We start from the raw sequence: 27943 nt of genomic DNA on the forward strand, positions 1-27943 counted from the left end.
TCTAGGTTGCCTACCACTGGAATTCTTGGGAAAATTGAGAAATAATGTATATTTGTAAATTCTAATGTTATACAGTACTGAGTAGTTTTCTATTTATATTTCATGAGAATTTTTCCTGCCTCCAAAATAAAAAAAAAAAACTTTTCGAGCCTGGATATAGCTTGTTGATATAAATAAAAAATATAAACAAAACAAAGGTCTAGATTTACTCACAATTTCGAACCAAAAAAGTATGATAGTTAAGACATTCAAAATAAATACTGGCATTGCAGGAAGGCCTATTTACAGTAATTCACTTGTATAGAATTTTATATAAACTATGATATAATTATATCCTTGACATTCTAGGGTACTTGAGCAATAGAACTATAAATTAAAAGGATTCATGGATTAGCAACTATTACAGAGCAGGTACCGTAAGAAATTTCCCACCTGATGCAAGGAAAGGAAGTTTGTTCTGGTAATATCAATGGTGACTCATTTTTAGTCTACATGAACTCTTATAAAATCTTATATGATGCTTCCATTAAACTATGCACAAGTATGAACTCCACAGCATTGTAGTTCAGTCTAGGCTACATTTTAGGGGTTTGTTCTTTTTCCTCTTTTTCTCATTGATGTCTCAAATATTTTTATGTATGTTAGGTTTAGAAAAATCAGTGAAAATACTCTTTAAGATTGTCATTTTTTATAACACATTCTAAATTCTAAGTTCTGCTTTCAATGTAATCCACATACTTGGAAGTAGGATGATCACCTAATAGAAATCAATTGTGACAGATGTAGACCAGCTGTTTAATACCACATTTATTTTTTCAGGAGAGAAGGGATAATTACTCGAGATTTGTTTTTCTATTTATATTTGTATTCCCAGCTTGGGTAATAGAAATGAAATATTTCTACACAGTAATACTCTTATGAATTAAAGAAGTCCATGTACCTTTTAAAAATTTTAACTAAAAGAAACATATAGTCTTACTTATTTATCTATCTATTTATTTACTTTGTGGTACCAGTAACATAAACCCAGAGGAATTGCTTTATATATTTGAATTTGTAAGCATTGGCAAATCTGTTATAGCAACAACAAAAGTGGTGTTCACAGAAGTATCGAGGGAAAACTATTAGAAAAACATTTTTTTCCAAAATTCTAGTTGTAACTCTAAAGGCAAATGAAACTCCCAAATATAAAAAGAAAAGAAAGTCACTAATCATGTGTGAATATTGTTGTGAATAATCCGTCAGAAACGTTTCCCCCCACACAATAATAATGTCAAGTGCATTGTAGAAATAAAAGAAAACATCAAATATGTTACCATTAACAGCTAAGTGATAATCATGGGTTAAATGCTTTATGTGTTTGAAATGCCACGTACTAAAACTCCCTACAATGCCTATGACATGACTCACTGCTCTTGCTGTTTCTAGAAGATGATGACTCAGAGGCTCCATTTACTTTACAGAGAGAGCACAGGAAGTCAAGGAAGAGCAGAAAAGAAATAAAAATAGTTACAGGCAACTACCGTACATTACATTTTCACATTGTATTTATTTCTACTCCTTTAATGTAGACTTGCTAGTGAAGAAAAAACAAACCAGTAGGACAACATATGAAGTCTCTCACACATTTTATATCTTAATGGAGGAAAAGTCCTTACATAAGACTCTAGCAAAACATCTGATTTTAGTATGGTGATTCCCCCCCCCCCCCTTTTATGTTAGGCTCTCTTTAAGTACTTTTTATATAGAGGAAGAAGATGTATTTTCAGAATCATCAAAACCTGCATTTCACTGAAATTCCAAAATCACTGCACAACTTCACACCCACTATCCACAAACAATAAAATCATTGTTTTGGTTTGTATTTCTAATATATTCTCAGGTTAAAACATTTTGAGAAATAGTGTTCTAGATATGTCAAATACTTATCTCTCACACATAAGCACACACACACATACACACACACACACTCAATTATTGTATCATTATTATTATTACTCAGTTATTCCCAACATCACATAGAGAACTATTTTTTCAAAATAATGAAGTTAAGGAAATGGTCAAGTGGTTAGCAAAAGCCAAAGGAATGCTTCTTTGTTGGACTTCACTTAAGAAAAAATTGAAAAAAATTATCTGTGTGTAACAAGATGAAGGAAGGAACTTCATCTTCTTAACACATCGGGGTACGGAGGGGATTGTGATTGTGACAGATTAACATTTTGATAAATTATATTGCTTCCTTGATATGGATTCAACAAAGAAGAAGAAACGATATCACCTGTTCACCAAAGGAGTAAATGAAGATTGGAATTCCCTGATACTGGAATTTTTTTTATCCCAATGGACTTTGGGTAGAAAATAAAAGTTTCCTATTAGATCAGGCCCCAGTAAGACAACTTTTTGGTTTTGAAGGTCCAGACACATCTGGAGCAAAATGTTTCAATCTTTATGTCAAACACATTAGTGAATTATGCCCTGGCTGGGTGGTTGAGTTGGTTGGAGAATCATCCCGTACACCAAAAGGTTGTGGGGCACCCAACCTTTCATTGTCGATGTTTCTTTCTCTCTCCTCTCTCTTTCCCTCTCCCTTCCTCTCTCTAAACATGTTCTCAGATGAGAATTTAAAAAATTTGTAATTAGTGAATTATAAAGTCATTTTGCTATGCTCTGACCAACATTTAAAAAAATTGAAAGGAATATAATAAAATGAAACAACATAAAAAATTATCAGAATGTTTCACATATTATCAGGTAAGTATTAGTTTGCAAAATCTTGGCTTACAATGTTACATGTGTGCATATGTGTGTGAATATACAGCAGTATGAAGATATAAATATATCCCAACTGAATGTTGTGCTTAAAAAACTTTGGAAAAGACTGAAGATGACTACCAAAGCAGATGTACCCAAGAAAGGTAGGAAACACTGTCTTCCTAATTATAACCTCTAGAGAATGCAACTATATCATAAGGAGTCATGTACACATATGCTTGTATTATTACTTGTATAATAAAAAAATATAAAGCAACTCAGTTATTCATCAATAGAGGAATGGATAAAATGTGATATAATATGAATGAACTAGATATATAAACAAAAATACATACTAGAAAACATAATGGTGACTAAAAAAAAGCAGTGGCAAGGGATAAGTACGTATGATGCCACTTAAGAAAAATTACTAAACAATAGTATATATAGTAGAAATGTTTACATATAAAATGATATTATAACCAGCATGGTGGAGAAGGATACTAACTAAATCTGGATAAAGGTTAACCATGAGGAGAAACAAAGGTGAATGGCATAGAGTATGGAAATTTCACCATTTTTACAACTTTTTTTTATTTTTTTTAAAATATTCTTAAACAAGTAATATTTGTTAAAATTGAGTGTTAGATACAAAGGTGTTTATTTTGGCCTTCTTGATAACTTTCTTTATGTTCAAAAATTTCAAAATTATATGTGATAAAAGAATAAGACATTGGGTCATACTTTTTCATTTAATATCATTGTATGAGTTTCATCCATATTATTGTATATATTATTATTTTGTGTATTATTGTCTTTTCATCATTTCCATTGTTCTATGGTATTTAATTATATAACTATATCACAATTTATTATTCATTTTCTCTAATCAAATATTGGAGTTGTTTTTAATTTCTGGTGATTACAAAACTATGCTGCTATAAATAGTCTTACACATCTCTTCTGGTACTTTTGCTAGTTTCATGGGGTATATACATACATTCAACTTTAGTGAATACTGCCACATAGTTTTCCAAAGTTGTCCCAAGTTATACTCAAAACAGCTGTACATGAGAAATCCAGTCATCCCTTATCCTCCTCAATATGTGGTATTGTCTTTTGCATTTTGACAATTTTGGTATTGTGAAGCAGTATTTCCATAGTTTTAAAATGCCTTTTTTCAGTGACCAATGAAGTTGAGCATTTTTTTTATATTGGTCAATGGATTTTTTTCTCTTTTATTTATTTATTTTGTTGGTAGTACGTGCCCCTAGCAGGAACCGAACCCGGGACTCTCTGGTCCGCAGGCCGACGCTCAACCGCTGAGCCAAACTGGCCAGGGCGATTTTTTTCTCTTTTAGATTGCCAGTGTAAGGTTCTGACTCATTTTTCTAATAGGTCATCTGCTTATTCCTTATAGATAAGTAGAAGCTATTTATATGTTCTAGATTCTTTTCATAATGTTCACAAACAGTAATACCTCATCAATTTTATTTTACTATTTTAATTTTAAGTACATATACTTATGCTTACACACACACAAACACCATGCACAAAACAACTGACCAGATCTGAAGAAGTGATTGATCCTGGGAGGAAAACAAGAGTTGTGTGCTCTTGAGCGTAAAGTCTACTTAAAACTGCTCCTACGCCTCCATGTTGGTATGGTGACCGAAGAGGCTGGTTTTCAGAGGCTAACTTCATGGTCATCAGCAACTGAGATAATTGGAATTAAAACAAGGTGGTGACCTTTCCCGTTTCTATAGATTTTCTGAAACCTTGTATTCTGCTATACCCTGAGTAAGAGAAAATAAAATGAAAACTCACTCATATTGAACTTATTGCTATTCTCAGCATATGAGTTTTGAGGTAAATGTTAATTTGATTTATAACTTTAAGGAATGGTATGCTCCTCCCATCCTCGTGTTATAATTCCAATAGCTATCAAACAAAAACAACTAACAAACTTGGGCTATGACCTTATCTCTCTACCTAACTTTTGTAGGTGAGAAATCTTAAAAAAGATAGAAACTCAGATTCAGTGATGGCTTAGTATCTATTCCCGTGTGACTTAGGAAAAGCAGTAAATGATGTGGTGAGTCAATTATTACACTCCTACCAGTAGGATCAGGCAAGGATTAGTTAATTTCATGTTTCGCAAGTCTTCTTATCCTTGAATATAGTATCCCTATCCCTCTTTATATTTTCTTTACAAAAAAGAGAGAGAGAGAGAAAGACTGTCACACTGACTATTGCATCTAATTTTCTCCTGATAAATTTCCAAGAAATGTTGGGAAAAGAAAATTAAGATATGTGTTAAACTCTGCAAAGGGAGTAAAATAGCTTTTTAAATCCAAGATTGTGAAATTTGCAGTTTCCTGGTGCCACTTTCATTCCCATACACTCTGTACACAGATTCTTCCATAACCCTCAGTAATTTGTGCTAGCACAGTGATTTTTCCTCCTATGTCAACCCACTTGTAGCAAAACATTTTGATGAGAAAAAGAAAAACATATAAACTCTTTTCATAACAATATTTGGTTGAATAATAGATATTATTTATTCAAAACCCCGATTGTCGGGAACACTCGTTTATTGCTAGTCGGAATAAAAAAAGCCTGGCAGTTCTGTAGAAAATTGTACATAGTCTTATGATACAGTCCAGCCATGGCCCTCTTAGCTACTCACTTGAATGAGTTGGCAAACTTATCGCTACACAGAAATCTGCACACAAATGATTATAGCAGCTTTGTTTATACTTTGCCCACAATGGGCAAGATGTTCTTCAAGAAATAAATGAATAAACAAATTGTTGCACATCCACACAATGGAACTTTAACAATAAAAAGAAATATGTTATCAAACCAGAAAAAGACATGGCAGAATCTTACATGCATATAGCTAAGTGAAATAGGGTAGGACAAAAAGGCTATATAATGTATGGTTTCAACTATATCACATTCTGGCAAAGGTATACTCTAGAGCAGTGATTTTCAAGCAGTGTGCTGCAAGAATTTTTAAAACGTGCACTACGTGATTATTTAGTCGGAGCACTGACCTCTTTTCCTTCAGATTGTCAAATAAAAAATGACAACAGCCAACACAGTAATAGCAGTGTGCAGTGTGAATGAATCAAAATTATACTTATTTGTTCATCAGATCGGCAAAAATTGTTTTTTCTGGTGTACAGAATTTTAGTAATGAATTTATATGTGCTACGAGATGAAATAAGTTGAAAATTACTGCTCTAGAAAGAGTAAAAGGATCAATGATTGCCAGGGATTTGAGGGAGGGCAGAAGGAATAAATAGTTGGAGCACAGGGGATTTTTAGGACCGAGAACTATTTTCTACCATGATATAATGTTATATACATAACATTTCGCATTTGGCAAAATCCACAGTACTATACAATGAAGAGTGAGCCCTGATGTAAACTATGGCATTAATTAATAATACTGTATCAATATTGGTTCACCAGTTACAACAAATGTATTATTCCAATTCAAGATATTAATAATAGGGACAACTGAGACCAGGGGAAGGGGAAATATATATGGGAACTCTGTACTTTCTACTCAACTTTTCTGCAAACCTTGAACTTCTCTAATAATTATATTAATAAAATTAGCCAAGTTGACTATATAATCTCTAAGACTGATGATCTAATTCAAAAAGTATCATATAATCAAATCACATGAGTATTTTAAAATACAGCAAGTCTTCACCTTAGTATTTTTAACCCCCAAGGGTTTATGGCATGAACAATAAAATTCACATCTTTAAATGTAGTAATAATGTTATTTTCAGTTTTTATTTGAACCCAATAGATTAAAAAGAGTAATTTAAAACAAATTTTAAAATAGAAACAATTAGAAAAACTGGATCTCCATTTTATACCATATAAAAAATATGTCCTGATAGATCTAAGATTAAAATAGAGGTTAATATATAAAATAAGGAAGGCTTTTTAAGATGTCCTAGAAATAAGATATATAATCTTTGGGTTGGGAGACTGCTATCCACATTAAGAGAGAGTTTTTTTAATATATACAAATAAAAATCCACATGTGAAAAATATAAAGAAAATCAGTAGGTTCTCACTAAAAGTTTAAAATTTATTTTCATGCATTAACAAAGGATTGATATCTACATTATACCAGAACCTTCAATAAATTATTGAGGGGTAAAAAAGCAAGTTACCTAAACAACCATAAAAATGGGTGGAAAATGTGAAGATTCAGAGAAGCAACTCCAATGGCCAAACAAAAGGAAAAGTTCAACTTTACAGGAGTAATGGAAATATTGTTTAAAGAAACAAATAATATCTCCATATACCCATCGGACTGGTAATGGTTTTAAACTTTCTATAACATCTTAATTGGTGAGACTATTAGAAAAGTATACCCTCATACATTGCTGGTGCTTGATTGCTTCTAACGCAATTTGGCAACAACTGTGAAAATAAAGTGGATACAGAGGAGGACATTTCAGTGGGGCAAGAAGCAAACCAAGACATCGCAAACCTGGTGAAGAAACAGCAGAAGAAATTATTAGGAAGGAAGATGTGAAAAACACAGTGGCTTGCGAAAGCTACAAAATGTTTCTTGAGAATGAGGATTAAAAACGAGCCTTGAATTTGTAAATTAAGAGGGACATGATGGCCTTAAGGACAAGAGTTGCAGAAGGAGAATGAAGAGAAAGTGGTTTGGGAAGAGCATGGGAACTGAGAAGGTGTAGATCAGTGCAGGCAACTCTTAGACGTACACATACGCTTTCATAAAATGTTGAGAAATAGAGAGCAATAAGGTATGCATGGTGAGGCAGAATTGCAAAATCTGAATGTATGTTAAAGAAACAGAGTTGAAGATAGAGGAGAAGACAGGATGGTTAATGGAACAAGCTGTCAGAAATGTTGGGAGAACAGAAGAACCAGTACAGAGGAAGAGTTACTACACTTAGGGATGAGAAAATCCTTTCCAGTGAGGATCTCCTTATATCCTTCTTTTCTAGTTGAATAATTGATGGAAGGAGAAGAATACCTATTCCTCAGGTGGAACAAATGTAGGAGTTCCAAGGGGCAGAGACAGGAAATCACTGAGGAGAAACCTTACCTATGTTCAAAGGGAAGACAATGTGGAGACACAGGGAGAAAACGGCCATCCACAAACCAAAAATAGTCTGGAACAGGTCTTTTACTCATATACCTCAGAAGAAACCAATGGTGACAAGACTTTGATTTTGGACTTTCAGCCTTCAGAACTGTGAGAAATTAAATTTCCGTTGGTTAAGCCACCCAGTCTGTGGTACTTTGTCTTGGCAGCCCTAGCAGTCTAACACAGACTTGTGAAGTAAGGACACCTTTGGTTAAATGCCCTTGTACAGACTTAGAGCTCAACTAACACTCCCTATTTAATTAATATTTTTCCTGCACAGAATGAAATGAATTAGCTCATTGTGATTGTTGGCTATTGCTTTCTGTAATTCCCACTACATTTGTAGGCGCAGTTTCAGAGATAAAATATATGTATATTATAATGGAGAGAAGATGAAATGCATGATGGATTTGTGTGAAAAAAAAATCTCTTTAGCTCGGCTGGTGTGGCTCAGTGATTGAGTGTCGACCTATGCACCAGAAGGTCACCAGTTCAATTCCCGGTCAGGACACATGCCCAGGTTGTGAGCCCAGTCCCCCGTGGGGGGCATGCAGAAGGTGGCCAATCAGTGTTCTCTCTCATAGATGTTTCTATCTCTCTCTCTTTCTCCCTTTCTCTCTCTCTAAAATCAATAAAGAAAAACATATTTTTTTGAAATCTCTCTTTATCCAAAAGATACTCCTCTTTGCCTTCTACTTAGTTCTCCCCATTGACCCTCCCTCCGTTACGTAATCAAGTTGAACTAGATGTTCACATGATCTTAGGGAAGGCAATGGATACATAAATTTATCTCAACAATGGAGAATAAAGATAATTTTGCTTTGCAGTATTTTGGATAAAGAAGAGATGCATAGTAGAACAACCCTTCGACTGATCTTTGTCTCTTCATGTTCTGAAGTATTTTTTATGAAGAATTTTAAAAATATTATGTCTAGAGTATATGATTATCTCTGATTTTGCAAGACAGGTGTAACTATAGTTTTAAGGTATCAGATACTGCTTGAGTTTTGCAACAACACACCACATTTTTCTACATGAGTAATTAGGACTTAGAATTTAAAACCAATTTTAATAATAGAACGATGTGAAATGTCTTGAATGCCATAATTGTATAATAATTATGACTGCTATGTAGCTCCAATATAAAATAATTCTATTAATTTTTAAGATGCTTTATATTTATTATACATCCTTACAAATATGGAAGGTCATGAAACTGTCATAAAATAAGCATCAAAATATAAGATAAAAACAGGGGCAGGGAAACACTTTTTACAACCAGGATCATGTTTAAGCTCAGAGCCAAACATGCAAATTCTAACATTTTCCCTAAATCTGCTACATAACCAGGAGTCTTTTGGAGATACTAAAATAAGCAAAATGTGAAAAAGAAACAATTCTAAATTCTACACTTGATAGCTAGGTTCAGAAGAACCCCAAGAAATTTAAATTTAGCTAATGGTACAATGGCCATCCAGAGAATTAAAGATCCTTAGGCTTCATCAGCAACTCTTCTTCATATCTTAAACAACATCCCATCGCCTATATGGTTTTGCATTTTTAAGAGGCTGTGGCAGGTGCTCGCAATATGCACATTTCTGTTTAATTTCCATCTGGGTGAACAAGAAGTCAGCTGCCTGGAGCTGCGTTGTATTTGCTGTGGACACAGGTAAATTTGCTTAAATTTCTCTAAGTGTAAAGAGAATAAAGGCTTAGTTGGAGGAAGAGGGAGCACACAAAAACTCATTGGGATTAGAAATGATGGGTTAGGCAAATATTCTTTATGGCATTTGATATTTGCAATATGGAAATGACATGCAGATCAGAACTGTCTCATGGACTTCTTCAAATGCAGTGTCTCTTAAACTTCCTTTAAACTGAAACATCTAAGTTACATTTTTTAGGCAGCCTGAGTGTACTTAGTTTAATGTCATTATGAGATATTTTTAAAAACTCTATAGATGGCGGTTTGTGAAAACAAGTCCTGCATTGAAGAGAACTATTGTATAGTGAATGTCACTACCATGAAAGAGACTTTCTGAGAAAATTAATGAAGAATCCATTTTTCGAACAAACTTGCTTTGCAGAAGGAGTTACCAAAGTTCAGGATGTCTAAACTGTGGTTTAATAAATCATGACTAAAATTTTCCCCAGAGTAAGGAAGAGGAAGAGGGAGTTTTTTAGGGGACTGCATAGTCCTGTCAGAACCTAAGTAATGGGAAGATCTTACCTTTCTTTTCTTGAAATACCTGTATATTTTCCCATGGGCAGTTCAATTTGAACATTGCAGATGCTTAAAAGTGACATGTGAACTCAAATTAAAAAGTAAAAATAAATAAAAACAGAAATCTTATTTTAAAAAATTATTCATTTCACTTTAAGGATAAGTGGTAGAAAAGCCACCGTGTTCCCCATTGGAGGGCACTGAGAACTGCCTAAAACACTCGTGTCTTAAAGACGCTGCAGTTCTTATTAAATTACAGTCAAGTTATTTCAGCTATTGAAACATATTATTCTTTATTGCTGCTGATCTCATGGAGGCTCAGAAGAGACTTTAAGGCTGATTTCTAGGGCAAGGTATTCTCTGACTTTAAATTGCTCTTTGTTGAAATCCTCTTCATATGTTACAATCCAGCTCAAAAGCCAATCTTCTACAGTAGCATTTTCAACCGCTGCGCCCTGGCAGGCACACTGCGGTGCCACAAGAAGTTTTAAAACATGGGATCCTGACTATTGAGTCAGGGACACTGGCCTCTTTCCCTTAGATTGTCAAATTAAAACATGACACCAGCCAACACAACAGCCGTCCGATGTGAATGAATTCAAATCATACCTATTTTTTCTGTCAGATCGGCAAAAAATATATTTTCTGGTGTGCAGAATTTTAGTAATTAGTTGATGTGTGCATAAGATGGAAATGGTTGAAAACTGCTGCTCTACAGCATGACTTCGGGTCTCTGTAAGGGCATGTGGCTTCTCTGGAAAGCGAACAGCGCATTGGTTAGATCTGGAACACAGATTTTTTAACGTGAATATTAATATACCTATTTTTATATTGTCTATCTTCCTTTCCCCTAGTAGACTAAGTTTCCCCAGGATGCATTCTTATGCCCAAACTGTCCACAGGGCTTTGCACATTGTAAGGATACACACACACCAAGTGAAGCATTTATTCAATTATTTAGCAAATTGATTCAGTTCCATACAGTCTCTGTGTGTTGGCTCTTATAAAAGCGTTAGCAATCATACATACTAAGGGCTATATTAGGCCCTGAGGAACTCAGTGAAAAATATGACAAAAGATCTACAGAATTTATATTGTAAAGACGCAGTAGTTATGATACATCAGAGAATCTACTTTGAAAAGAAAGCTTACTCTTTTCCTCCCTATGGAATTTCCAAATAGTCTACTCATAAATAGTGCAGGCTTTGAAACTGTACTTTTGCCTTATGAAGTGATTGTCGTCAATAGGTCGAAGTGAAAGACTGTATGATGGCTTAGGTCATTCTCTTATAAACATAGCCAATATCTTAATTTAAAAACTGCCCGGGCCGGTTTGGCACAGCGGTTAGAGCATCGGCCTGCGGTCTGGAGAGACCCGGGTTCGGTTCCCGCTAAGGGCACATACTTCAGTTCCAGTTTGTCCCCAGCCCTGGTTGGGTCATGTGGGTGGCGACCACTCGATGTGTCCCTTTCCCACTCTATCTGAACAAAATGTCCTCAGGTGAGGATAATAAATAAATAAATAAATAAATAAATAAATAAATAAATAAATAAAATAAAAACAAAAAACTAAGCCCAGCCCTGGCCAGATTGGCTCAGCGGTTAGAGCGTCAGCCTGCAGTCTAGAGAGACCTGGGTTCGGTTCCCGCTAAGGGCAGGTACCTCGGTTGCAGTTTGTCCCCAGCCCTGGTTGGTCATGCAGGTGGCAGCCACTCAATGTGTCCCTTCACGTCGATGTTTCTCTCTCTCTCTCTTTCTCTCCCTTCTATCTGAGCAAAAAAATGGAAAAATGTCCTCGAGTGAGGATAAAAAAAAAAAAACTAAGCCCAGTCAGGTGGCTCCGTTGGTTGGAGCATTGTTCCATACACCAAATGGGTTGTGGGTTCGATTCCCTATCAGGGCACATACCTAGGTTGCAGGTTTGATTCCTGGTTGGGCTGAGCACGGGAGTCAACTGATCGATGTTTCTTTCTCACATTGATGTTTCTCTTTCTCTCTTTCTCACTCTCCCTTCCTCTCTCTCTAAAATCAATGGAAACATAAAAAAATAAAATAAAAACTGGAGTAGGTTAATAACATAAGGCAATGACAGTTAAACCTTTGCAGGCACTGAAATTCAACTCTCTGCCCCTTGTGGACACGCGGTGAAGAGATCACATCTACTGCTCCAGAGTGTGGGTCAGAAAAAGGCTGTGAGAACGGGGAACATTGTGTCCAAGGGAGAAAGTCAAATTCAGGAGCAATGGGCCAATAAAAGCAGGAACACACAAGAGGAGGATCAGAAGATAAATCAATGAAATAAAGCCAGCTGTAGGAGTTCTCAGTTCTCGAGTGGCAGAAGGCCAGACTCTTCCAATTCCAGGTAAAAGGCTAGTATAGGATGGATGGTACTAAGTAACTACTAGTACTTTTTGAACTCTTGAATCAAGCCAGGTGATGGCAAATGGGCTTTACTAGGGAGGAGGGTAGAGGAATAGACTCAAGACGGAAGGAAGATAAGCATTTCAGGATCCCCAGCAAACCACCAAGGGAAAAGAGCATCAGGATCAAGGGGATCTTTTCAAGTAGTTTGTCATCATTTTACAGGTTACTGAACTTTTCCTTAATATAAATAATATCTGTGGTATTGTTGCCTTGTGTTTTTAAATATAAATCCCTGGGTTAGTCATGATGGCTAGTGTAAAACCTGAACTCTAACAAGATGAGTCAGAAAGAGGGAAAAATACAAGAAAGATACTGGGGTGTCTTTTGTAACTCAAGTATAGACCTGACCCTCAGACTCTTAGAAATGTGAATGTTGTTACAAGTTTCTCTTCTTCTATCCCTGCATTAATCAGTCTAGTTTTTCTCAGAATGGTAGGATATATGACAACCAACATTATCGTCCTTCACACTTCTCACCTTTTCTCTACCAGGAAGCATTGCTTGTTTTCCTCTTTGGGGGATACATCCTGGAAAAGTGCTCTGATTGGCCTAGCTTGGATCGTGGCCTAACCCTCAAACAATCCACTGTGGAAAGAGAATGAATGTACTATGATTGAAAGACCTTCCTAGAACTTGTTGGTTGGTTTTACCCAATAGAAGATAGGGTTGTTCTTAGCATTGGGAAGAATGCTTCTTAGACAAAATAACAAATGTCCACAGCATTCTTTCAGGAATAGAGTCCACTGTTTTCCTGAGTTCCTCCACTTTTATTGTCTGACAATGTTTAAAGTTCTTAAGCTTCTAAAATTGATTGCCTTTATTTTCCTTTGGCATAGTTGAAAAAAGTCTTCTAGAGTCCTACAGTGATTTGTGGGTAATAATGGAATTTTAAAAGTATGTAACATTTTGTACATTGCTTCTATCATGTAACAACAGGCATGGAGTACATTTTTCCTTAGTACTAACTTAGTCTGAAAAAAAGTTAAATCCCACTTTCAGTATAAATATCTCATTTTTAAGTATCAAAGTTAATTGGTTTAATTCCTCATACATTTGATGATTTTGCAAAAGTGATCTAAATTCTGTAACCACTTGTCATGAACAGCAGTAACATGACAAAATTTGAAAACATATAAATAAGGCCTATTTTAATTTAGTTAGTTTTAAATTATCTTTATTGTTGAGAGTATTACAGATGTCCCCCCTTTTTCCCCTCATTGACCCCCTTCGACCTGGCTCCTGTCCCCCACTCAGGCCTTCACTGAACTATTATCTGTGTCCATTGGTTATACATAAATGCATATAAACTCTTTGGTTAATCTCTTACACCTCTCCCCACTTCCCTCTGAGATTTGTCAGTCTGTTCCCTGCTCCCATGATTCTGGATCTATTTTGTTCATCATTTTGTTTTGTTCATTAGATTCCACATATAAGTGAGATGATGTGATACTTGTATTTCTCTGATTGGCTTATTTCTCTTAGCATAATAATCTCCAGGTCCCTTCACACTGTCTCACTAAAAAGAAAGTAATCCTTTTTAATGGGGATTGATCCTTGCTTTTCTTTCTCTTTGTATATTACTGAGAACATTAACTATTATCCCTCATTTTAAAATCTATTTTTCTCCTAACAGTTGACATTTTCATGCTGCATTTTTTATGCCTACATTCATAGATGGTAATTGCACTATTATAAAGAAAAATGATGGTTTAAGATAAAACTCCTTGGAAGAAAATAGATGTGTGTGTGTGTGTGTGTGTGTGTGTGTGTGTATTATAGTATATATTCCATCAATACTGATAATGACTATAAAAATATATATGGTAAAATAATAAAATCATTGCTATTTCTAATTGATCAGTTTAAGCAACTATGATGTCCATTACAATCTTATTGTCCTATCCTTCAACTGAAATATTATTTTGCAGGTTCAAGGAGAAACTTTTTCCCTCAATATCATATCTGCAGAAAAGCACAGAACATGTTTTTTATACAGTAAGACTATCTGAGTTCCATCTCTTGCCTTAATGTAAACAAAAATAAAAATAAAAATGGGATGATAACAATGGTCAAATGTTTTTGTCTTATTTTTTTTTCCTTCCCATCCCACAGTTAAGAGCTAAGACGGTGATGGCTTGTCTCTTCCTCTCCCATTCTAGGCCTTCACCTTCACCTGTGCCCGCAGCCTAACGAGTCCAACTTCTCAACCACTCCTCAAGTAATCTTCAGTCCTCTTATGCACATTTGCTCATCCTGTTCCCAGTAAAGACACTCCCTTTTCCCCTTAAATCCTAGCATTCTTCACAGTCCAGCCGCAACACCCACTATATACTCCTTAACTTTCTAAGTCAGTCTGTTGAATAATCGATCATAATCTTGTATATATTAGTACTTAATAGTTCCATAGTCTTAGAAACTCCTTTAGAGCATCCAGTGAGTTCTTAATGTCTTTTTACTTTAAACCTAAAAAAATCCTGTTAAAAATTATTACCATCACCATCATTCTGTTCATAAAAATAAGATTTAGCTCACAGAATTCCAGACATTTCATACAGGAAAGGTGAATTCAGTGACAATATTGAAACTCAGGTCAGTTTGTTTACGACTATACATGACACATCTACCTACCACATAGAACTGGGCTCAATATATATTAAGTGTTTAGATTAATTGTTATTCACACATTCTTATTCATAATCAGAAGAAAAAATAGAAAACTATAATTATGACTTAAGAGGTTGATTATGCTGAACTACTTGAAATGAATTTCTTATGAATATATAGTTACTTGTGTGGTTATTTATGTAAGTATCTGTTTAATATCTATCTCCCCCAACAAACTGTAAATTCCTTGGTTTATTTCTTATTAATTTCATGTGCAAACACAGTGCCTGGCACATAGGAGATACTTTATAAATACTAGTTAAATGAATAAAAAATGATGAAATATCTTCATTAGAATGAGCTTATTTGTTTAAGGAATTCTTTAATAAGTAATCAGACAGGACAATCTGACTTATCCTCCACCATTGATTGGAAAGCTGATACTATTCTCTTACAATAGAGCAGAGGAAATCTACTATGAGTGCTTAGACAGGACACAGATGAGCCGATACTGACCTGACACACAGTGCAACACAAGTCCTGTGATTGAGCAACAGATATGAAAAATTTCTATCTGTGAAATCAATTCTAGTTTCGGTGTCTGCATTCTATCTTTTTTCTCCCTTGCATCTTAAAATGAAATCTTTAATTAATGAGAGGATGACAATAATGAAGAATGGCTTTCTTGTTTAATAACCTATTGCAGACATGTTATTAACTAACAGGATTTGGAGTGACTGGAGTGGTATTTAGAATGAGCTCATTGTAAGGAAAAATAACTATTATTTGACTATAACTTTAAAAAAACAGAACTGGGTTGGGAGTAGGGTGGGCAGAGAGGAACATATTAAGGGTGAAGGGAAGAAAATCAAAGATAACAGAAGCACTGTTAACACCTGCCTGACTTTGATAAGTTCCTGAGCAAATAAATACTTTACATGGGACCACTGCAGAACACTGAAATTAAATGAGTAAGGCGGGAATTCAATCCTTCATGGTAAACCTGATTTAACACTCTTGGCTTCCTTAATGCTCTGGCTACTGTTGACATAACATATCTCTTCAATCAATCAACAAACAGTCTTATCTACCCATGACTTGGAAACTATGAAACATAAAACTTTCCAGGGCCTAGGTGGCAGGTGGCAAGAAATAATGTGATTGTGTTTATATACGGTTGACAAGCTGACCCCTTGTGATTTAAGACTGAAAGTCAACAGACCCCACCTTCTAATGTACTCAGGCACATACTGAGATTCCTGAGGCAAGCCTGAGCTTTCCTGAAGGAGGCAAATGGACGCCAAGGCTAGTCAAGAGGATGTCAGCAAAGCCCCATGCTTGTCCCTTGCGGCTTTCGGAGTATAAGCAGCTGTCACTTTCTAAGATCCTTACATTGACATATTACCTGCTGTAGCAGAAATGCATTATTTTTTATAAACAGGTTTAATCATTTAAGTTATAAAACGGAATTTGTTCTTTTCTGCTTAGTATGGACAAGTGTGTGTGTATGTGTGTTCAACAGTCACTCAATGTCAAGATTCCTAGGTAGCAATAACTTAAATTTTCTCAAAAAAAATTTTAGCTCAATAATTTGGCAGCATTTCATTTGGAAAAGTTTGCAAACACTGGAGTAGTGGATTGTGTTACAGGATCTGGATCAAAGGGGACCACATTTATCACCTTATGTTCATTTTACTCTTGTTTCTGCATAGAAGCTTTATTGGCACTTTGCCAAACAACATGGTATACATTTTCCCAAGAATAATAAAGCAAATAATGATTCTGAAAAAATGGGTCTAATTCTGATCACTATTCAATTGAAGACCATTTTACTTGGAAAATACAATACTAGAATTGTTCTTACTAAAACCAGAAACAGTTGTTTTTTAGTAATTTTCTATATTTAGAAGACATCTGGGAGTGCTTCAACTACTTTGTTGAAGTAATTTGGTCTTCTTTGTATGTTTGTTTTTAAGTATAGATGATAAAGTTTTCTTCATGACAAGAATTGTGTCACTGTGACAACGAAATGCACCATTGATCATCTGGAATTTGATCTTCTGACTATCTGATTCTTGAGCTGGAACAAAATCACCCCAAGGGCTGGGACAATAACAGTGCCTAGCATTTTCTTTTCAAACATGTAACTATGAAGTCCTTTAAATCACAGAGATAGAAGTGAAACCCTGTCTACTACATCAATCAATAGAGAAGCTTTCTATTTGTTTAACACTTTAGTCCTTATAAACTTTTTCACATACATTTATTCCATCTTCACAATTATAATGTGGGAAAGGTAGGGCAGGTTATATTATCATTGTACATATTTCAAAACCGAAACCCAACGAAATTGAGATTTAGCTAAAGGTAGTGAATAATAAATAGGGGAATTGAATTTAGATCTTTTTCCTTCTTTGATTTCAGACCATGGTGCCCACGTTAGCTTAAATATTTGGAGATACAAAGTTATCCAAAATTCTAAATTAGGAATTGACAAAACATTATAGGAGCAAAATTAGACGTTAACAATAAAATACAAAAATGAGATTAGAGCCCTGGCCAGTTTGGCTTAGCGGTTAGAGTGTCAGCCAGCCAACCAGAGAGTCTCAAGTTTGGTTCCCGCTAAGGGCACATACCTCAATTGCAGTTTGTCCCCAGCCCCAGTTGGGGTCATGTGGGTGGCAACCACTCAATGTGTCTCTCTCACATCGATGTTTGTCTCCCTCTTTCTCTCTTCTTCCCTCTCTCCCTTCCCACTCTATCTGAAGACAAATGCAAAAATGTCCTTGGGTGAGGATAAAAAAAAAAAAAAAAAATGAGATCAGAATATGATGACTTTAATGACTGTGAACCTATACCTTTTAATACTGAAAAGTCACCAGTAAACTCCTGGATCTATTGTCCCATTATCAGAGTACATACAACCATAGGCATCCACTTTAGGAGGGTGTGGGAACCTCAAAAGAACACTATGTTTCTACAGCTACATCATTATTCAATTTCCTTTATGATTCTTGAAAAACCAGCTTTTCTGGAGTTCACTCACACTTATCGTGTGTTCATACTTTTTGAAGTTTCTTTCTTTTTGAAACTTTCGTGCTTCTCAGTAATTTTTCATACCTGACAGTTGAAACAAAACTCAGTGATGAAATAATGAGACAGTTTGATTTATTTATTGTCTTCACAATGAAAGGAATGCCATGTAAAATCATCATGCACACCTAGTTTTTGTCCACTCAGGGTCTTTTCTCTGGTTTCATTGTTCTTCACTTCTATTGCTTTCATATTTTTCTTTGACTTCGTCTCTGAAATTCTTTCATCCTTGAATTAACCTTTACCCTTCAGTTCCTATGTTGAAATCTTCATTTATTATTTATTTGCTTCTATTTACTGAAATCATTGACTATACATAAATGCTTAGGTTCCAATTTTTTTAACATTCTTCAGAAAAATAAATAAATACACTGACTCTCCAGAGAAGTCTTTGAATTTTTTATTTCAAATAAGTCATAACCCCTACAAAATTCCCAAGAATAAGTTGTACTGATTAAAGCAAATGTAATACAGAATGCCATTATCCCATCTTCAAAACAAACAAACCAGAAAACTACTCACACATGAACTAAATCAGATAGCTATGATCTCACATATGTGGCTAAGTAATCCAATTAAGTGAATTTCTAAATACTGACACTCTGTGTCTGACATATATTTAAATAACTGATAATACTATTGATTGGAATTCATATATTATTCATCTTTCTAAAAATTTACAAAATTATAATGTAAAGTGCTAATTTGGGGGAATGAAAGATATAATTTGGGGGAAGTAGTAAAAATCCCAATTTAAAAACCTCACTAATTGTTGAAGAGCAAAAATAAATTATTTGAGCCCTGACTGCTGTGGTTCTGTTCATTAGGTGTTGTCCAGTGCACTGAAAGGTTGCCTGTTCGATCCCTTGTCAGGGCACATGCCTGGGTTGTGGGCTTGATCCTGGTAGGGGGCCTGCAGGAGGCGGCCTGCTGATGTTTCACTGTCATTTCCATGTTTCTCTCTCTCCTTCACTCTTCCTCTCTCTCTCTAAAAATCAATTTAAAATTGTTTATAAAAGAGATATGAACAAAAAATAAAAATAATTTATTTGATTGTTATATTTCTCAAGCTATGATTCTTACATTTTTTTTAATCATCAAGATAATGTCTCTAAAAGAAAAAGCCTTACAATGTCTACAGGTTCTGGCTTAAATATAAAAATAATTTTAAAGAAACCATCAAATTGTAGAAAATCCCATATTTCTTCTTAAAGAAATAAATTAGGGAAAGAAAAAATACACAAACCAATGTACCACATGTCCATCACTTTTTTTATTTTGTTTTGTTTTGGTTTTTATTCAGATAGAGTGGGAGAGAGAGAGAGAGAAACATTGACATGAGAGGGACACATTGAGTGGCTGACTCCAACACAACCCCAACCAAGGCCGGGCATGAATCACAACCTAGGTATGTGCCCTTGGCCAGAATTGAACCCGTGACTTATCGGTCCACTGACCGACGCTCTACCGCTGAGCCAAACCGGCCAGGGCGAGTCCATCACTTTCAAATGAGAGATTTAGAACCTTCTGATGGGTCACTGAAAGATTTCTTTCCGCAAGCGTGTGGTCACTGGTTTACATTTCAGCACTCAGCAGTTTCATACAGAGGGGCAATGCATTGAAACGTTCAGGAAATACTCCGTGCTACTTCACATGATGCATGGCTGATGCTAGGATGACCTAAGCCCTTTTCGAGAACATGGCGGGGCATGTGCGGAAACACAGGGAGTATCAGTCTGAAAGTACTTCTTGAAAGTATCTGGATGGTAAATAGCCTTCTCAGGTGTCACGAACCCAGGAATACTGCTTTGATGAGCAAGAGGCAGAACATATTCCGAGCACAAATGATGGGGCTTGCTACAACTGGCTCATCAGGGTGGGGCCACAATAGTCAACCAAGATAAAAACTACGTCACACACAAAATGCAAACATCAAGCCTTTGTTGGCCGGAGTCCTGCACATGTGACTCAATGTTCCATCTGTGAAATACATGTACCAATTAGTATTCCATATATTTGTTGGTGGATCACATGAGACAGTCTGTGTGGAAAGCTTAGCATAATATCTAGTACATAGACATTTCTTAATAAAGATTCATTTTTGTTTCCTCACAACAAATGAACTACAGACTAGACTATAAAAATAAAAATGAAACGTGACCCTAATTAGACCATAGTAAGGAAAATAATGTCCTAAGGTACAAGAGTTTTAAAGTAAAACAAGGTTAGATTTTTCTATTAGAAATAGTTATTTTACCATTTTGCATTTTTTCATAACAAAAATGAAGTTATGTTGAAGAATGGAGTCATTTTTTTTGGTACTCTCTTGACATTCTCTGAACTTCTTCCCTCATTTTTAAAGACGCGGTATCCATTTTCCCTAAGAGTTTGGACCCTAAGGAAAATAGATCAAAAGAAGTCTTAAGAAGTTAAAAGAAAACAAGTGAATTATTTATTATTGCCTTTCTTCTGAATGAGCTGTCATTCAGAACAAGCAGAATGTGTATCATTTTATCATCAGAGAACTATATGTCAGAAGACAGGAACAAAGCGAGTGTTATAAGCTATCCAATGAAAAACACTGAAGAAAAAGAAGCAGCACGTTAGAAAAAAGTGCCAGGGTTGCTGTAAGACCAGAAATCCTAGAGTACTAGAAACCAAGGAGAAAAAGACAACAGCAAGGGCGTCTGCAGCCGTAGTGCTTAATACTGGGAATGAGATCGGAAGCCCTGTGGCTGCGCGCCCAGCCGCCTGCCACAACCTGCTGGAGCCAAGGCGCGTCCTCAGCTGGTTGCCATAGAAATAACCATACCACAGAACTTCGCGGCTGCAGAGCAGAGGGATGTTCAAGTAGACGTGCTGTGATCTTTGAGTGTTTGTTCTAGTATCCTCAGGATTAAAAAGGAGATAACTTGAAAACAAAAGGCATTGTTATTTGAATTGAAAATTTAGAAATGTTTCCTAGTTCGACCAAGCATTCCATTTCGGCCCAACAAAACAGTTGTGAGGGCTCTTGGCTCACGCCCTCAGAGTCATCAGGCTGAAGGAAACAGGATGTAAGGGCCCCTGGCAAGTGAAACACTGATTTTAATCAAGAAACTGAAGTTAAGTATATCTTTCAAAGGGTGATATTATCCTATAAATGATGTCCTTTTAAGTTTGTCCTGAGATGCCACTATCTTGAAAAAAAAATCAGTCATTTTTTTAATACATATTCATTTTTACTCTTTTTTCTTTTCAAATTTTTTTCTTGCAAGACTTATTATATAAAGATTTTATAAGCTACATATATATGTGCATGTGTGTATTTGTATGTGTAAGCGTGTATCTAAATAGACAAATATCTTTCTATTTTTTCTATTCTGTACCATCTATCTTTTGCTCTACCACAGAATCTTAATTTCTAAAGTTATGAATACATTTTGAAATTGAATAGGGTGATCCCAACATCTTCTTCAAGTCTCTCTGGGCCAAGACACTTTGATAAGTGTTAGCAACCAGTGTTAAAAACCAGTCACACTTCCCATTTTGGCAGGACAATTTATGGAAAGACTCTATCATAGCAATTGTGGCTTTTTAGTCATCATGAAGTAGTCAAGAATGACAAAGGGGTCTAAATTTTAAGACTGCGTATCTCTTGTACAGGGGCTTTTAATTTTCCTTTGACTCATCTGGTGCTGAAACTTATAATTCTATCTTACCAAAAAAAAACCTAAGTTTAATTTACATTATACCCAAGTTAAGTATGTTGTATTAAGTAGTCCTATCTAAGTTTATTTCAATTGTTTCAAGTAATTCTGCCAATTAGTCAAAGATAAATATATAGGTGTAATAATATTTCCTTTTAAAAAAAATTTTTTTGCATTTATTTTCAGATAGAGCGGGAGGGAGAGAGAAGGAGAGAGAGAGAAACATTGACATGAGAGAGACACATCGAGTGGTTGCCACCCACACAACCCCAACCAGAGCCAGGGACAAACTGCAACCGAGGTACGTGCCCTTAGCAGGAACAGAACCTGGGCCTCTCTGGTCCACGGGACGATGCTCTAACCGCTGAGCCAAACTGGCCAGGGCTCTTTTTTTTTTCTTTATTGATTTTAGAGAGAGGAAAAGAGAGAGATAGAAACATCAATAAGACAGAACATCGATTGGCCGCCTCCTGCATGCTCCCCCATTCGGAATTTGGCCCATAACCTGGACATGTGCCCTGACTGGGAATGGAACCGGTGAACTCTTGGTGTATGGGTTGCTGCTCTACCACTGAGCCACACCGGCCGGACAGTATTTTCATATTTTAAGCAGTGATAAACAGGTTCATTGATAGCTCAAAAGAAGGAAAGAATGAATGCTAAATGAAAAATTCAAACTAAGAATTTTTAAAACATAGAGCATTGTAATAAATTCTGAGGTAAAAGATTAATCCTGTTTGCAAACATCTAAGAATCCAGTTGGAAAAATAGACTTTTTTATATATATATAAAAATTTCAACAACCAATCAAGGCTAAATATAGTAAGTGTTAAATGAAAAGGATGACTATTTAGAGAAAAGGTTCACTACCAAGAGATGGAGATCACTGTGAGAGGCTTTACTGAAGCCTTAAAACAGAGTAGCCCTGCCCTGGCTGGTTTGGCTCAGCGGTTATAGCATCAACCTGCGGACCAGAGAGTATCAGGTTCAGTTCCTGCTAAGGGCATGTACCTTGGTTGCAGTTTGTCACCGCCCCAGTTGGGGTTGTGTGGGTGGCAGCCACTCGATGTGTCTCTCTCACATCTATGCTTCTCCCCACCCCCCGCTCTATCTGAAGATAAATGCAAAAATGTCCTCAGGTGACGTTAAAACAAAACAACAGAGTAGCCCTCAGAGAGAGGGTGCAAAAGTGTCTTCCAGAGATGAGAAGCATCTGTAGCCAATATGAAGAGGCTAGAATGTGCATAGTGGGCTTGCTGTTTGTAACTTCAAGCTATAAGTGAATTATATGCCAAACATGTAAAATTAAATTACAGAAGTCTATGCTTGTGGCATTGTAGGGCCCTTCTGTGGGTGTTAGGACTAGCGTAGGTTTTTTAACTAAATAAGGAAGTGATATTCCATGGACACTAATGATATTAGGCTTTTGCTCATCCAGTTTAATAATTCCTTTTATGTATATCAAGCCATGCTTCTGTCACCTGTCTGTTTTTCCTTTAGAAACATTATGGTATATTAGCCATCCTCATTGATCAGCAATTTTCAACCCATGTGCTGCAAGAGTTTTTGAAATATGCAGTATCTGACCATTTAGTCAGGGGCACTGACCTCTTTTCCCTTAGACTGTCCAATAAAAAATGACAACAGCCAACACATTTGGCTGTCTGGTGTGAATGAATCAAAATTATACCTATTTTTTGTCAGATTAGAAAAAATATATATTCTTTGATGTACACAGAATTTTAGTAATTGCTTTATGTGTGCATGAGATGAAAAGCGTTGAAAATCGCTGCCATCGATCCCTCACGGTTGTGTTGCTGCTCGACTGGCGCTGTTCTGCAGCCTTCTCGTTCCCCTGGCCACGGGAGCCCGGTTCTCTAACAGCACCGCTTATCGTCAACCCTGGTGCAGCCCACGGGGATTCTCAAGTGTGCCGGTACCTCCATCACTAGCACACTTCTTACGAGCTTAGTGATGAGAGAGTTCTCCGCCCCTTCCCAAAACACAGCCAGCTGGTAGGATCTCAAGTGGTACACAATAGAATCGTTCTAGCACGCTCACCACTCTGAGCCTTCTGAGCCCTTCCTCAAAACTCCGCCAAGGCAGTTCTGTCATCTCTATGTAATTTAATATGAGCCTTTTGTCCCCACAAGCTTCTAGTAACAATTCCAGCAGTGTATTAGCAGCATTTTCAGGTGCTCTTGCCAGGGAGTTTTCGGTCATGGGAAAATGCTTCCTTATTGGCCAGTTCACTTTCACTGAACTTCTCATACACCACCCCACCCCAGTCAATCACTATCAAGATCTACTTCCTAGCATACTCTCTCCCAAGTTTCTTTTACCACAATCAATCATGTCTAAAGTTCCTTTGGTGAACAATTCTCTTTTATCTTTAGCAGGGAAGAGCTTCCCTGGTTGGCCCATGCTGAGACTGACCCCGGTGACAGAACTAGAAGTCAGAAGAGAAGACGGGGTCAGATCTGTACGAGGAACAATATTCCCCTCCACAGCATCTGTCACCGTTGAGGTTTGGCCCTGGTCTTCGGGCAGAAGACAGCTGTCCTCCAGCAAAACCAAGTAGGCCACGCCTGTAGGCCTCGGTCTTCAGAGGAATCTGGGGATCCCATGTTTTTAAGTCCCCATTCAATATAGTCCCACTCCTATAGTCCACCCATAGGTCCCCATTCAATATAGTCCCACTCCTTCCATATCGGGGTTCAGATTTAGCAAAAAAGTTTAGCCAAGATTATTGATTCAGCCTTCATTATGGTTCTATTATTTTTACAATAAAGTGCATCAACCAATCTGCAGTTCTGTCTGCCTTCTAGCTACAGAAATTTTGAAGTCTCTCTCTCTTTTTATTTATTCTTCCCCTGAGGATGTTTTTCTACTTATTATCAGATAGAGTGGGAGGGGGAGAGAGAGAGACAGAGAGAAACATCAATGTGATAGAGCCACATCGACTAGTTGCCTCCCGCACGACACAACCGGTCGGGGACAAAAGGCAACCGAGGTACATGCCCTTGACCAGAATCGAAACTGAGACTCACTGGTCCGCGGGGCCAAGCTTTAATTGCTGAGCCAAACGGGCCAGGTTGAAGTCTCTTTCAATGCTTCCCTGGAGGCCTTCTAACCCTCACACAGTGCCCCAGGTTGACATTGACAGATTTAAGCTTGTCATTTTCCTTCTTCAAAGCAACAGCAGCACTTAAAACCAACCAACCAACTCAGTGCTTGAAATTACTAATCCCTCCATATTTCAGAGCCATTTTAGAGTAAGAAGTTTTTAATAGCTCATCTCCAACAATAAGATCTCTACTGCTATCCCAGTGTCAAGCGATTGAATTCCAGAATCACATCCTAGAATATGCTTCCTAGGACCACTTTTGAAATTACCTATTTTCAGTTGGGTTTCTGCATCAGTTTCCTAAGTATCACAAAGTTGGTGGCATAAAAACAACAGAAATGTATTGCCTCACACTTCTGGAGGCTAGAAATCCAAAATCAAAATGTCAGCAGAGTTGTTTCCTTCTGGGTACTCCAAGGGAGAATCTGTCTCTTTGGAGAATATGTCTCTTTCCTGGCTTCTTATTGGCAATCACCGGCATTCCTTGGCTTATAGATCTATCACTCTAATCTCTACCTCTGTCTTAACATGATAGTTTCTCTAGGTGTCTGTCTCTGTGTTCAACTTTTCCTCTTATTCCAGGACACCACTCATACAGTATTGGGGACTCTGCTTAATACAGTTAAAACCTTGTCTTAACTTGAGTACATCTACAAAGACCCGATTTCCAAATAAGGTTACATTTACACATTAGGATTTCAACATATCTTTTGGGAAGACACAATTCAACCCATAACAGTTTCACAAAGACAAATCTTGTGATGGGAATTTGTGTGTAAATGATTTACTAGTATGTAGTCCCAAGAAAAATACAGCAGGACAGTGGAGAAATGGGACTGGTGAGGGCAGAAGACCAATCAAGGGTACATTAGCAAGCAGCGTTCAACTGAGGATAACTTTTGTTCAACTCAGCCACAGCGTTCTGGGGACAGGTAGGAAACCAAATTCAAGTTGGAAACCAAACTTGCCAACCCCTTGGTTTTAGACTTTTAGCCTCTAGAACTTTGAGAAAATAAATTTTTGTCTTATAGGCCACTCAATCTGCGATAGTTTTGGTAACTATGACAAACTAGCTTATTAGTAAACTCAGAGTCCTGTTCTCCCTTTTCCTTTAGAAAGGAGAATTCTCAGCAGCTATTTGTCTCAGGCTGGTATTAAAGTTGGCCTTTACTCACTGACTCTAAACACAATGCAAAGCTAGTTTCTCCCACATTACCGAATAAGAATGTTTTGAAATTAAAATGAGATAATCCATGCAGAACTCTCTGCATTCTGCCCAGTATATAGTAAGTGCTCAATAAATGTTAGCTACTATTATTATCTAATCACTTTCTCTATCCTCAATGGGCTTACATATTTTCAGTCTTAATACTTTTTGCCTTGCTTTATTTGCTATAGCCTCCTGAAAATTTTTCCCATAACCCTACCCAACATTTTTTTAAAAAAAATATGATCTTTTTGGTTTTTAGAGAGAGAGGAAGGGAGAGAAAGATAGAAACATCGATGAGTGACAAACATCCATGGACTGCTTCCTACATGCCCCCTACTGATGATCAAGCCCAAAACCCGACCATGTGCCCTGGCTGGGAATTGAACCCATGACCTCCTGGTGTATGCATGGATGATGCTTAATCCACTGAGCCACACCGACCGGGAACCCCACCTTTTATACATATTATGTATTGCCACCAGACTAAATGTCATCATGGACAATTCTGGAACATTCAGGTTTCTGATCAAACAGCTTTAATGTGTTCACACCTTAATAAGGAAATTAAGACCTGCCACTGCCTAGATCCTCGTTCCCTTTCTAATGTTAGTTCCCTTTACGCTCCATAATGAATGCTGTATTTCGGTTAAAATAATTCACTTGCTCTTCTTTTAAGTGATTTAATGTGTTCTTTCTACTTGGAATTCTTCATCCCAACAGGCCCTTATCCACACACCCCTCCAAATGTGTCTTCTTTATAATCCTTTCAGCTGAGAAGGAGTTTTCTCGCTCCTCTTAGTTTTATGCTAGTCTTTATCACTTTCTACCTTCTTAGCACTGTTATTTGTGTACCTGCCTTATCTCTCCTGGTAGAGTGTAGATCCTTAAGGGAAGAATCCATATCTGGTTCATATTTTTATTCCAAAGTAACCACACTGAATAAATATTTATTGAGTAAATGAATGAATTAACTTTTCAAATCCTGCCGACAAGAAAAGTGAGAAGGTCAAACATTAAGTACAAATAATATTTTACTACATGGCTGGTTTCTTAACCAGGGAGGTGCTGACTTAATCTATCTGATGTCTGGAGACAATGCTGATCCCACGTACCTTCTAACCCCCAATATTCTACCAGGAACAAGCCCCTGGAAGGTGACCTTTGGGTCTTCCTAATGGACTGAAGTCAGCGTAGGTTCCAAAAGACATGCACTTGCTAAATAAAGCTGTTTGTTTGATTCCGGAACATGGAGACAAGCGAGGGCAAGATGACACTGACGGTGGCTGGGGCAGGAGGCAGAAGACACACTTCACCTACACTGAATTTGTAAGTACGCGATCCTGGTTTAGTATTCGTCAGCAATCCAGTTTCGCAGTGGACTATGTCATGACTGGCCCAGCACGAGGTAGACCACCAAGTTCCAAGAACCTGCCGGGAGCTAGAATTCGTGTATGTAGCTGGATCTGGAGAGAGTGCAAAGGCAGCAAGAGTCTACATGAAACTGGGAATGGCAAGTCCAGAAAGCAGAAGATGGGGCTCCAGCAACTCTTCGTGCCTCACCCATGCAGATTCAGAAGGCACTGTTGAGTCAAACCAGAGAAAATCCAGAGAACACAAAGAAATAATTATGTTAAATCGGAAAGAGAGTCACTAAAGGAGGTTTAAA

Source organism: Molossus molossus, unplaced genomic scaffold, assembly GCF_014108415.1.
Source record: "Molossus molossus isolate mMolMol1 unplaced genomic scaffold, mMolMol1.p scaffold_m16_p_14, whole genome shotgun sequence".
In the NCBI taxonomy this organism is placed as follows: domain Eukaryota; kingdom Metazoa; phylum Chordata; class Mammalia; order Chiroptera; family Molossidae; genus Molossus; species Molossus molossus.